Here is a 12,614-nt window from a genome sequence, read left to right as displayed (position 1 = left end):
CTTCTGATGTGCACTGTTTGCAGTAGTGTAGTGCAACAACAAGCATTTAAAATGTTAAAGGGGAAACCTGAATTTTTTTCATCTAGGGCCATATGTTTAGATGGTTTTGGGTTGAACTTCTCACTCAGAATAAAAACAATAACCCAGTATTAATTCTGAATGCTAATGCCAACATGCACTAAACACTAATACAACATAAGAGATGGGTGTTGTATTTGTGCTGGAGACTCTCCTGTCCTGTGCACCAACAGCATTTTCTGTATATTTGTTTTGTGAACTGTTTTGTAATTTATGTCTGTAGACCTTACTTGTGTGAAGCGCCTTGAGGCAACTCTGTTGTGATTTGGCCAACAGAGTCCTTGCCTCAAGTGGAGGAGTTTAAGTATCTCGGGGTCTTGTTCACGAGTGAGGGACAGATGGAGCGTGAGATCGACAGAAGGATCGGTGCAGCATCTGCAGTGATGCAGTCGCTGTATTGGACTGTCGTGGTGAAGAGAGAGCTGAGTAGGGGGCAAAGCTCTCGATTTACCGATTGATCTACGTTCCGATCCTCACCTATGCTCATGAGATTTGGCTCATGACCGAAAGAACGAGATCGTGGGTACAAGCGGCCGAGATGAGTTTCCTCCGCAGGGTGGCTGAGTGCTCCCTTAGAGATAGAGTGAGGAGCTCAGTCACTCCGGAGGAGCTCGGAGTCGAGCCGCTGCTCCTCCACGTCGAAAGGAGCCAGTTGAGGTGGCACGGGCATCTTTTCCGGATGCCCCCTGGACGCCTTGCTGGAGAGGTGTTCCGGGCACGTCCCATCGGGAGGAGGCCTCGGGGGAAGACCCAGGGCACGCTGGAGGGACTACATCTCTTGGCTGGCTTGAGAACGCCTTGGGGTTCCCCCAGAGGAGCTGGGGGAGGTGTGTGTGGATCGGGAGGTCTGGGTGGCTTTGTTTGAGCTGCTGCCCCCGCGACCCGACTCTAGATAAAGCAGAAGAAAATGGATGGATGAATGAAAATAAATTGAAAATTGAAATTGAAGGCTATGGGGAAACAAAAAGACTCAAAAGTAAAGCACTTCTTGTCACCGCTCATGAAGGAAAAAAAATTCAGTAGAAGTGTCTAGTACCATAAGAGGATCAGAAAAATGGGGGAAGGAGGATAAGGTATGTTGCTGCTTATAAAAAAAATTAAAAAAAATGTCTTTACATCTACTGGAGGTAAACATTAGGGGTGCCAAAAAATAAGATTAGATTAGATAGAACTTTATTGATCCCTTGGGAAGACACCCTCAGGGAAAGTGAGTTTCCAGCAGCCTTGTATAGCAGCACACAAGGTAAGAAGCACACAGTCTCAAAAGTGAAGTTAAAAACAAATGAAAAAAAAAAACAGTTTGCAAATATAAATATAAATACACAAATATGAATACCAGACATACAGATCAATACTGGTTTACTGGCTGCTACTGTTCCTCTCCTTCCCATCCTCTGTCTTCCTGTTACTGCACTTTGGAAGGAGCACTCTGTGGCTGAAGAGGCTAATCTGGTTACTGATGACGGTGTGCAGAGGGTGACTAGCATAGTCCATAATGTCCAGCAGTTTGTCCAGTGTTCACTTCTCTGCCACCATCACCAGAGAGTCCAGCTTTATCCCAACCATGGAGCCAGCTCACCTGATCAGTTTGTCCAGCTTGGATGTGTCATATACTCAATAAATAACTAAAATAAATAAAACACATACACAACAGACAATAATGCCAAATTTAATTTTACAGTATGATTAGGATGCTGAAGTCCCAATAAAAATAATTCAAAATCAGTTCCCAAACTGCCAAAACACATCCAAAGTCAGGTGGACAGAGGGTGGAGTCAGAGTCAGGTGAGTGCCCATGCTGCTGACAGAAGGTGAATGGAGAGTCTGCAAGAGGTACAGGAGATAACAGGCACCTGCCGGCGGCGCATCGGGAGAGAAGAGCACTACAGGCAGCCAACAGTCGGGTCGGCATAAAGCAGATCTGTCATGATTCAGCCCTTGTGGGCCATTTGTCACAGTTCTGGACTAATTTCCACTTCCGTGCTTTGAGCTTCTTTGTTTTTATTCATCTCATATCATGTTATCACGGTCATGCTCTGTTTCTTATTATTTTCCATTTGTTATTTATTTCTTTTACTTTTCTACGTTAATCAGTATCTGTTCCGTTCAAGTTTTGATTGTAATCACTGATCTTCCTGTTTTCCGAACAACATGATTGCACCACCTGTGTTGAAACCACGCTCCCCCAAATCACAGTCACCTTGGTTCAATGATTACCTCCGTGACCTCAAGCATAAAAGCAAGAGGTCTAGAATGGAAATGGCGTCGTTCAAAATTAGAAGTATTCCACCTTGCGTGGCATGATGCTACCTTAGACTACAAGCATGCATTACTGGCTACAAAGCGGACCTACCCCTGGCAAAAATTATGGAATCACCGGCCTTGGAGGATGTTCATTCAGTTGTTTAATTTTGTAGAAAAAAAGCAGATCACAGACATGACACAAAACTAAAGTCATTTAGTCAATTGATGGGATAAGAAAAGTGTCCAAAATATCAACGTAAACTTGTGCATTTATTGATGATGTAATGACAGCCATCTCCCCAGTGCCTTTACCTGACATGCAGCCCCATATCATCAATGACTGTAGAAATTTACATGTTCTCTTCAGGCAGTCATCTTTATAAATCTCATTGGAACAGCACCAAACAAAAGTTCCAGCATCATCACCTTGCCCAATGCAGATTCGAGATTCATCACTGAATATGACTTTCATCCAGTCATCCACAGTCCACGATTACTTTTCCTTAGCCCATTATAACCTTGTTTTTTCTGTTTAGGTGTTAATGATGGCTTTCATTTAGCTTTTCTGTATGTAAATCCCATTTCCTTTAGGCGGTTTCTTACAGTTCGGTCACAGACAATGACTCCAGTTTCCTCCCATTCGTTCCTCATTTGTTTTGTGCATTTTCGATTTTTGAGACATATTGCTTTAAGTTTTCTGTCTTGACGCTTTGATGTCTCCCTTGGTCTACCAGTATGTTTGCCTTTATCAACCTTCCCATGTTGTTTATATTTGGTCCAGAGTTTAGACACAGCTGACTGTGAACAACCAACATCTTTTGCAACATTGCGTGATGATTTACCCTCTTTTAAGAGTTTGATAATCCTCTCCTTTGTTTCAATTGACATCTCTCGTGTTGGAGCCATGATTCATGTCAGTCCACTTGCTGCAACAGCTCTCCAAGGTGTGATCACTCCTTTTTAGATGCAGACTAACGAGCAGATCTGATTTGATGCAGGTGTTAGTTTTGGGGATGAAAATTTACAGGGTGATTCCATAATTTATTCCTTCCCTCTGCTTGGTCTAAAAAAGTAACCGTTACTGACTGCCACAATTTTTTTTCTTGATTTCTTATAGTGTTTCTTAAAGCCCGAAAGTTGCCATTTGAAATGACTTTAGTTTTGTGTCATGTTTGTGATCTGCTTTTTTTCTACAAAATTAAACAACTGAATGAACATCCTCCGAGGCCGGTGATTCCATCATTTTTGCCAGGGGTGTACTACTCTGATTTGATCAACAAAAACAAGCATAACTCAAAGTTCTTGTTCAACACGGTGGCAACACTTACTCATGGACAACCACCTGTAGCTTGCTCTCCTTTTACAGCACAAGATTTCCTGGATTACTTTGAGAAGAAAATAAATGACATTAGGTTGAACATATCCCAGCATGCCTTAACCCAGCCACAACACCATGCTATTGAGGTGGGCGCCACTACTGAGGTATTACCTAGATTTACAGAATTTGATAGTATCTCTCTAGGCGTGCTGACGAAACTCGTAACGTCAACAAAAAGCACAACCTGTTTATTTGATCCTATACCAACAAAACTGTTTAAGGACCTGTGGCCCACTCTTGGGCCAACTGTGCTGGAAATTATTAATCTTTCTTTAACTTCTGGATCTGCTCCTAAAAGTTTAAAATCTGCAGTGATTAAACCATTACTTAAGAAACCTAATCTTGACCCTAGTGTATTGAAAGACTATCAGCCGATATCAAATCTTTCATTTTGCTCAAAATTCTGGAAAATGTGGTGTCACGGCAGCTCATAGACTATCTTACTGAGAATAATCTCTTTGAGCCACTGCAGTCTGCTTTTAGAAAATATCATTCCACAGAGACGGCTCTCACTAAAGTGGTGAATGATCTTCTGTTTACAATGGATTCGGACACCACTACAGTTCTGTTGCTGTTAGATCTCAGTGCTGCATTTGATACAGTGGATCATGATATTCTACTTGATAGGCTGGAAAATCATTTTGGGATTACTGGGAGTGCCCTTGCATGGCTGACGTCATACTTGACTAGTTCTTCTCACTGTGTTTTGCACAGTAACACTACTTCTAACCTTAGTGACATGAAATTTGGGGTTCCACAGGGGTCTGTCTTAGGCCCCCTGCTTTTCTCCCTTTATATAGCACCCCTTGGGCACATATTGCGGTGTTTTGGGATTACCTTTCACTGCTATGCAGATGATACTCAGTTATACATGCCGATAACTGCTGGTAATCTCATTCACATAAAATCCTTGGAAGATTGCCTTGCAGCAGTGAGAAGTTGGATGTCTAGAAACTTCCTACTTTTAAACTCTGATAAGACGAGAGTTGTATTTGTGTTGGCGACCCTCCTGTCCTGTGCACCAACAGCAATTCTTGTATATTTGTATATTGTTTCTGTAATTTATGTTTGTAGCATGGCCCAAGCGTGTTTCTTCACGTTAATTATTGTTTGTCTTGAGCACGTCTTGTTTTTCACTGTTGGTTTTTCTGTCACTTGTTTATCTTGCCCCAGTCCGCTTTGCTTTTCGCCTCACTACACTCTCTTGCACCTGCCCTTGTCTTTCTCGGTCACGCCCCTTCCAGAATCTTCCTCACACCTGTTCCTCATTTACACCTTGATTAGCCTGCCCCTATTTAAGCCCTCATAGTTCCACAACTCACTGCTAGATGGTTGAGTTCGTGTCCCTTTCAGCCTTCGTCCCTTGATCCGTTTTTGTCCTTTTTCTGTCTGCCACTATATTGACTTTGTCTTGTTTTTGACCTCAAGCTTTCTTTGCCACTGATAGCTTAAACGCCATGTATTTTTACCTGTGCCTATTTATTGAACCATACTTCAGCCTCACGTCGGTCTGCTACCTTTGCCTTGCTGCTTGACCACCCGTGTACCGACCCCCTGCTTGTTGTACTTTTTAAACCTTTTTGAACTCTATCAGTCATGTGAGTTTGCAGTTGTGTCCATCCAGTTTGTGCCACGCTTGATAGAGCAATCTGGCCAAACATGGATGCAGCGAGCTCACTCCCTGTCATCACAGCGGCGGACTTATCCACCATTAAGGACATTCTTTTTGAAATTGACTTCTTCTTCTCCTTCTTCAATTGTTTTCACTCCTGCTTCATGCCGAAGAGGAAGTTCAATTATGTGGACCGAGCTTGGGACCTTGTTGCAGCTAACACGTGCTTATACCAATTCTTTCCTGAATTAGAAAATCTGGATGAGTTGTTTGCTGCGGGGACACTCCCAGCCTGGGTCGGACAGCCTGAGCGACACCTGCCAACCAGTCTCCCTCTCTCAAACAGTGAGTCCAAGTGGGAGGACGTCGATGATGGCATGTCATCTGAGGTGGAAGCACAGACACTCCAAGCCACTGCCACAGTGTTTTTCAGGATACAGGACTTGAATTTTTGGATTGTTCAGATCAGTGGCACAGACAACAAGTTCTCGAGGCATTAAAGCAAATATTGCAGGCCAAGCCTAAAATAGTATCTGCATATCCAGACTTATTGAACATTAAATCACTGTTTAGGCAAAGACCACGCCTAGTTTGCTGCCTACACCGGCTCCATGGTGCATGTTTACACAGACGTCAGCCGAGCCACATCAACCGGAAAGACAGGTGCCTCAACCAGTAGGTACACCGAAGCCCTCCACGCCTCGTCCAGCCCCTGTGCCTGCACAGAGGAAGATCCACACATCCCAGCTACCGTCCTCGGCTCCTGCTGTCACCTCAGCTACTAAAACTGAAGTGCAATCATTGCCCAACTTCTCTGGAGTAACTACATCAGCTGAATCTCTCACAGAGCCATTGGGAAGACCCTCGCCACCTCTGCACTCAGTGACACCTCAGTGGAATCTGCCTCAAGACCAAGCAGAGCCATCCACGACACTTGAGGAACCTGTGATGGACGTCATGCCACGACAGCACTCCAGAGTGGAGTTCACGCCACCTGTTGCCTCAGCCATGAGTTTTGCTGTGCGCGCACCACATGGCGCTGAGCGGCTCATCTCGCCTAAGCTGTCAGTCAGTCCTTGTGAAGGAACCACACTGACTAAACCATCAGCAGGACCTCAGATGAAGCCCTCAACTCCTCAGCTCATTGCAGCATCCACGCCCCAGGAATCACCCTCGGCACTGCCCTCGTCCACGGAACTGGTGAAAGACTCCACACCACAGCGCTCGCCTGTGGACGTGCCGCTGAAGACATCCGGGACGCACTCACCTCCCAAGTTACTAGCACCACCCAAGTCTCCTGAGGTGCCAGAAGGACTTTTAAAAAAGGTCATGGCTTCGAGTGTGCTATCTCTCGCAACGCGGTCTCCTCCGACATCATCACAGGTGTCCGGGGAAACACCTGTGCCACACACTACCATGGAAAAACCAGTCCGGTTTGCTTCATCTGTCTTCACTTTCTACCAGCGTGACTGTGCAGTTTCCAAAGGAGGACTCATACAACGCCACTGGTAGGACAGTTTATGTGATGTTTTGCTTGATAATGTGTCTTAATGTGATTCTCCACCTGTTGTGTCTGCCAGGAAAGCAAGTTTGCCTCTCCAGTCTGTTCTTTTCTGGGTTGTCTCAGAAAAATGTCTCTGGGGGATTAATAATGTTTTATTTTATTTTGCTTTGCAGTTTTTCTTTATTTCTCTGGGACGGGCTTCGTTCACATTGTAATTTGAAACTGATCTACCACTCACTTTTTGGTTTTGTTAAATTCTTACCCAGGGCCTTTCTAGAATTCCTGATTTTTGGTGGTACTCTGGATATGTTACACTGGATTTTTCATTATAGGCAAGCTTTGGCTGACGTGTTTTTTTCTCCCCTGTTGTTCTTTTGTTGGTTTGTTTCTTTTTGGTGACTCCTTTCAACCTTTCTGTGGGTTGCTTTGTTTATGCCAGTCTGTTGTTGCACAGTTCTGCTCCCCTGGTGGTAATGTTATTAAATTATTTTCTCTAGATCCACTTAGTCATCCATTTGGTTGGTTTCTTTCTTTTTTGTCTTGGTCTGAAGCCAGTTTTCTTCTCAGCCCATTTCACCATTTGTCGTCCTTTCTGTTCTGTGGTCAGTTATTTTATGGTTTATTTTCAGAGCTGGTCTTTATTTTGGATTTTACATCTTGGATGTTCAGGGATTTCTTGGGTGATGTTTTTTGTGCCTTTAATCAGTTAATTTCTCTCTCCATTACTTTTGTGGGTTGGTTGTTTTTCTTTGGTTGATTTTTTTTTTTTTGTCACTCCTGTTTATTTCGTACCCATGGTCATTTCAGGGGAGAGTTTTTCTTTCCCTCTGTACTACTGTTAAGTCCCTCTTTACTTGGTGTCCTGCGCATGTCTGTAGGTCCGTTGCCTTAGGAGGTGTTGGCCTTTTTAACGTTTTATCTCCCATATCACACTCAGGTTCACCCTGTGTGCTTGCCACCTGCTCCAGCCAGTCTCCAGGTCGGCCCCCTGAATCTTTCTTATTTCAGGTTGGCCATTGGGTCCGACTCCCCCGACTCACTAGGGGTTGTTAGGGGTCTTTCTGTCATTCCACTGGTCCTGCCATTGTTTCTGCTAGGTTTAGCCAGCCTTCAGCCTCTCCTTTTTGCCTTAGCCTGCCTCGTGGTCGTCCTCCGGAAATCTCGGGAAGTCATTGGCTTGCCTGCTCATTTGTCCCCCGGTTAACTTTTGGTCGCCCTCCTCTATGCAGTTCCTTTGGATGCTGGCCCGTGTTCTCTGTTATTGATGTCCTCCAGCTGTGCCCCCATCCCGCCGCCCGTGGTCAGCTTGGGTACATTGTTTTCTGGGGACCATTGGTGGCGGTCCCTTCGGGAGGGAGTACTGTCATGATCCAGCCCTTGTGGGCTATTTGTCATAGTTCTGGACTCATTTCCACTTCTGTGCTTTGAGCCTCTGTGTTTTTATTCATGTCATGTCATGTTATCACAGTCATGCTCCATGATTATGATTGGTTTTGTTTCATTTATTTTCTGTGTATCATTTGGTTGCTATGTATATAGTTTTGCCTTATTGTTTATTGTATTCTTTCACTCTTGATCCCTTAAGTTACTTTAGTCTTGGTTTAGTTCTCTTTATCACATTTATTGTATTAGGCTTTAGTCGCTAGTTTTGGTTATTATTTATCTTCAGTGTTTCTTATCTCATTATGTTCCAATTGTTATTTATTGCATTTACTTTTCTATGTTAATCAGTATCAGTTCTGTTCTAGTTTGAGTTTAATCATTGATCTTCTACTTGTCTTCTGCTTTCTAGACTAGTCGTTATTTTCTAGCTTTGCCCCTTTTGTTTATTCATGTTAATTATTGTTTGTCTTGAGCACATCACGTTTTTCACCGTTGTTTTTTCTGTCACTTGTTTATCTTGCCCCAGTCCACTTTGCTTTTCATCTCACTACACTCTCTTGCACCTGCCCTTGTATTTCTCGGTCACACCCCTTCCAGAACCTTCCTCACAACTGTTCCTCGTTTACATCTTGACCTATTTAAGTCCTCACAGTTCAACAGCTCACCACCAGATTGTTGATTTCGTGTCTCGAGGGCAGCCAGATGGTCCCTCAGGAGCACAGATGTCATAGTGGATGCAGTTGTGTGGCCTCAGCAGCAGTGGTCCGACCTAAGAGCTGACCAGCAGTCAGCCACTGAAGTTCCCCAGGAAAAGGGACCTGAGCTGTGCACAGAGTTCCAGCTGTCTTGGAGACAAGGTCTTGGGGAGCAGCAGACAAAGGAGTCACAAAGGAGGAGTGCTGGAGTGGCACTGCTGTTTCCTTTGGAGCTGGCCCTGATGGTGGCACTGGCTTGAGGACTTCAGCTTCCTCCGGAGCTGGCTTATGACCCATCCTGCCTGGACTGGATAGAGCAAAGGGCACAGGTAGCTACTGGTTCACTTGGAATGCTGGTGGCTGCTGGAGTGTGTGGAATGGCGGTGGCTGCTGGGGTGCGTGGAGAGCTGAGACCAAAGCAGATGTCTGAGGAGTTATGTTGACACAGGATAATTTAGGGAGATTCAACTGTAAAACTGAGAGCGTTGATTGAAGTAAGTAAATTTTATTTACGTATATAGCACCTTTCACAGAAAAGATATCACAAAGCAAAGTTGTTGTTCATTCAGCAGCTCCCGTTTGTTGTTTGGGGTCACCACAGCAGATACAACTAGAACCGCATTGGTAATTGGCACAAGTTTTACGCTGGATGCCCTTCCTGACACAACTCCAGTTTTACCTGGAGAAACAAGTCCAAGTACCAACCAGATCCTGCTCTGCTTAGCTTCTGAGATCTGACAGGATCAGGCTGACACAGGGCAGACCGGCTGCATATCACAAAGCAAAGTAAAATACATAAAATACAGACAGAGTACATTTAAACATTGATTATAAAACAGGAAAACACAATTAAAAAAACAATAAAAACCCTTGTCTAACTAAAAGCCTGTAAAGAGAAGTCTAACTGCATTTTAAATGCATCAACAGCTCACAGGCGAAGGGAAAGAGGCAGAGCGTTCCACAGCCTAGGTGCTACTGCTTCAAAGGATTAACATCAGTTTGAGCAGATGGAATCAGTTAATCAGTGAAATCACCTGGTGGAGCGGGTGGTGGCAAAGAAAGCCTGCACCCTCTCGGCCCTTTCTGGAACGAGTTGAATATCACTGTTCTAAAAGTTAGGGTCAAAATTTTAAAATGTATTCTAAACTTTTTTTACCCAAGATGGTGCTGTTACAGATGGCTACCTGCCAGAGTGCTCCTCGTTATTGTGTCTTTTAACCATTTTAACCAACATGCTTTATGATTCATTCATTTCTTCTTCCTTTACGTCTTAATGAATAGCTTTAAGAATTTATTGGACAGTGATATATGCTGCTTTACTCGGTACTTACTGTTTTCCTGGCGTTGGAAGTGTTTTTCCTGAGTGGAGTCACAGTCATGGTGGAGTGGCGTTAGGGCTCCTTTGTTTACACGAGGGAGCAGCTGGTTGATCTCCGAGCGGGGAAAGACAGGCAATCCCCAAAGAGCTACAGAGGAAATACTGGGGCTGTAGAATGTCCGGAATTAGTTTGTTTAAAATTTTAACCATAACTCAAAACTGTCTGCCTGTGCATAACTTGCGTGATATGCCGGCGAGTCTGTATGGTGTGAACAGAAATGATCTTTTTTGTTCCTCCTCCTTTCTTAAATAAATCATAAGAAAAAAGATGTCAAAGAATATCCTGCCTACTTTTATGCAAATACTGACACAATTGTTAAAGAAAACAAAGCTACTGCAGATAATTTTAATGGTTATTTTGTTAATGTGGGTAAAAACTCAATTGTTCCTTCCAAAACGTGCTCCTCGTGATTCAATGTTTATTAGAGGAACGGATGAAAAAGAAATTATTGATATAGTTCACAAACTTAAAGGGAAAAAAAATCAACTGATAGTGACCGTTTTGATATGTTTTTGGTTAAAAATATTATTGATTGCATTGTTAAGCCTTTAACATATATGTGTAATTTGTCATTAATGACTGGGAAATTTCCTTTCAAAATGAAAATAGCTAAAGTGATCCCATTGTTCAAATCTGGTGACAAGCATGTCTTTTGCAATTATAGGCCAATCTCCCTCTTACCACAATTTTCCAAAATTCTGGAAAAGGTATTTGAAATTAGGTTAAACGATTTTTTAACTAAACATCATATCCTTAACGAGCAGCAATGTGGTTTTAGAAAGAATCGCACTACTGCGTTGGCTGTGATGGATTTCGTTGAACAAATTACCAACGCGATTGAAAATAAGCAATATACTGTAGGGTTTTTTTTTATTTACAGAAAGCATTTGATACTATAGATCATACCTTGCTATTGGACAAATTACAGAAGTATGGTATCAGGGGATTGGCACATGACTGGATAGCGAGCTACTTAGACAGTAGGTATCAGTGTGTCCACTTTGGTGGGCCAAATTCTGAGTTTTTGAAGATTACTTGTGAGGTGCCCCAGGATTCAGTCCTTGGGCCACTGTTGTTCCTTTTGTATATTAATGATATATGTTTGGTTTCTAAGTATGTAAGTTGTATTTTATTTGCGGATGATACGACTGTGTTTTGTAGTGGGGATCATTTGGGACAGCTCCTGGACAAGATGGAGAATGAATTACATAAATTTAAAAAATGGTTTGATTTAAATAAATTATCGCTCCATTTTGGTAAAACTAAGTGTATGATATTTGGGAATAAGACCAGCAATTTAAGTAAAAAACTATTACTACATGATATTGAAATTGTAACAGATACAAAATTTCTTGGTGTTCATATTGATGATAGATTAAGCTGGAAAACACATATTAACTATGTTAAAACTAAAATGTCAAAAGCCATTGCAATTCTGCACAAAGCCCAGGACTTCCTCACCCAACATGTATTGACCACTTTATATCATGCATTACTTGTTCCATATATGACATATTGTGTCGAGGTTTGGGGAAATATATACAGAACTAATACTAAACCAGTTTTTCTGTTGCATAAGAAAGCCATAAGAATTATCAGTAATTAACCATATCGAGAGCCAACAAATTTGTTATTTGCTTGTCTGCAAATTTTAAAATTTTGGGACTTGGTTGATTATATTACAATAGAGATTATGTATAAAGTTAAAAATAAGCTTTTGCCTCTACACGTCCAGAATCTGTTTAAAATGAGAGACTCCAGCTACTGTTTGAGAGGAACATTATTATTTGAGAAATTGAAGATCCGTACTACTGTTAAAAGTCATTGTGTTTCCGTCAGGGGTATTAATATTTGGAATAATGTGTCCTGATAATATTAAAATACTTGGTACATTGGTTGGTTTTAAAAGGCTTTACAAAAAGAATATATTTACCCATTATAGGCTGAAGGATTAGGTTTACATTTTGTCATTGTTCACTCTTATTTGTTTGGTTGTTTTGAAATGTGATTAAGTTAAATTGTTTATGCACTTTTTTCCTTTTCTTTTCTCTCTTTTCTTGTACAGTTATTATGACCATATGTGTAGGTGTGTATGTATATGTATATATGTATGTATGTGTATATGTATATATACATTCTTTATTTTTAATGGTATAAGGGGAGGGTGCTTATAAGCTTTGCTTCTGCCTTCACCCTTTCGGCCACACGGGTTTTCGTACGTTGTTTCTTTTATGTTCTGTTATTGCCTTTGTTGTTGCTCAGTTGTGTGCCGGATAAATAAATAAATTCAATTCTTTCTGTCCGGTAGTCAGCTCTCCTCTGCCTGTAGAGCAGTGATTCT

General features: G+C 42.2%; 1 protein-coding gene across 2 annotated transcripts in view; it reads left to right on the top strand.

The window, feature by feature from the left end:
- si:dkeyp-97a10.2 overlaps positions 1-12,614 on the top strand; it is a 42,560-nt gene that overhangs the window by 12,972 nt on the left and 16,974 nt on the right. The gene's annotated exons all lie outside the window — the stretch shown is intronic.

Source organism: Thalassophryne amazonica, chromosome 7 (genome assembly GCF_902500255.1).
Source record: "Thalassophryne amazonica chromosome 7, fThaAma1.1, whole genome shotgun sequence".
In the NCBI taxonomy this organism is placed as follows: Eukaryota; Metazoa; Chordata; class Actinopteri; order Batrachoidiformes; family Batrachoididae; genus Thalassophryne; species Thalassophryne amazonica.
Note: the sequence above shows the minus strand (reverse complement) of the source record. Positions and strands in the feature narration are given on the sequence as shown.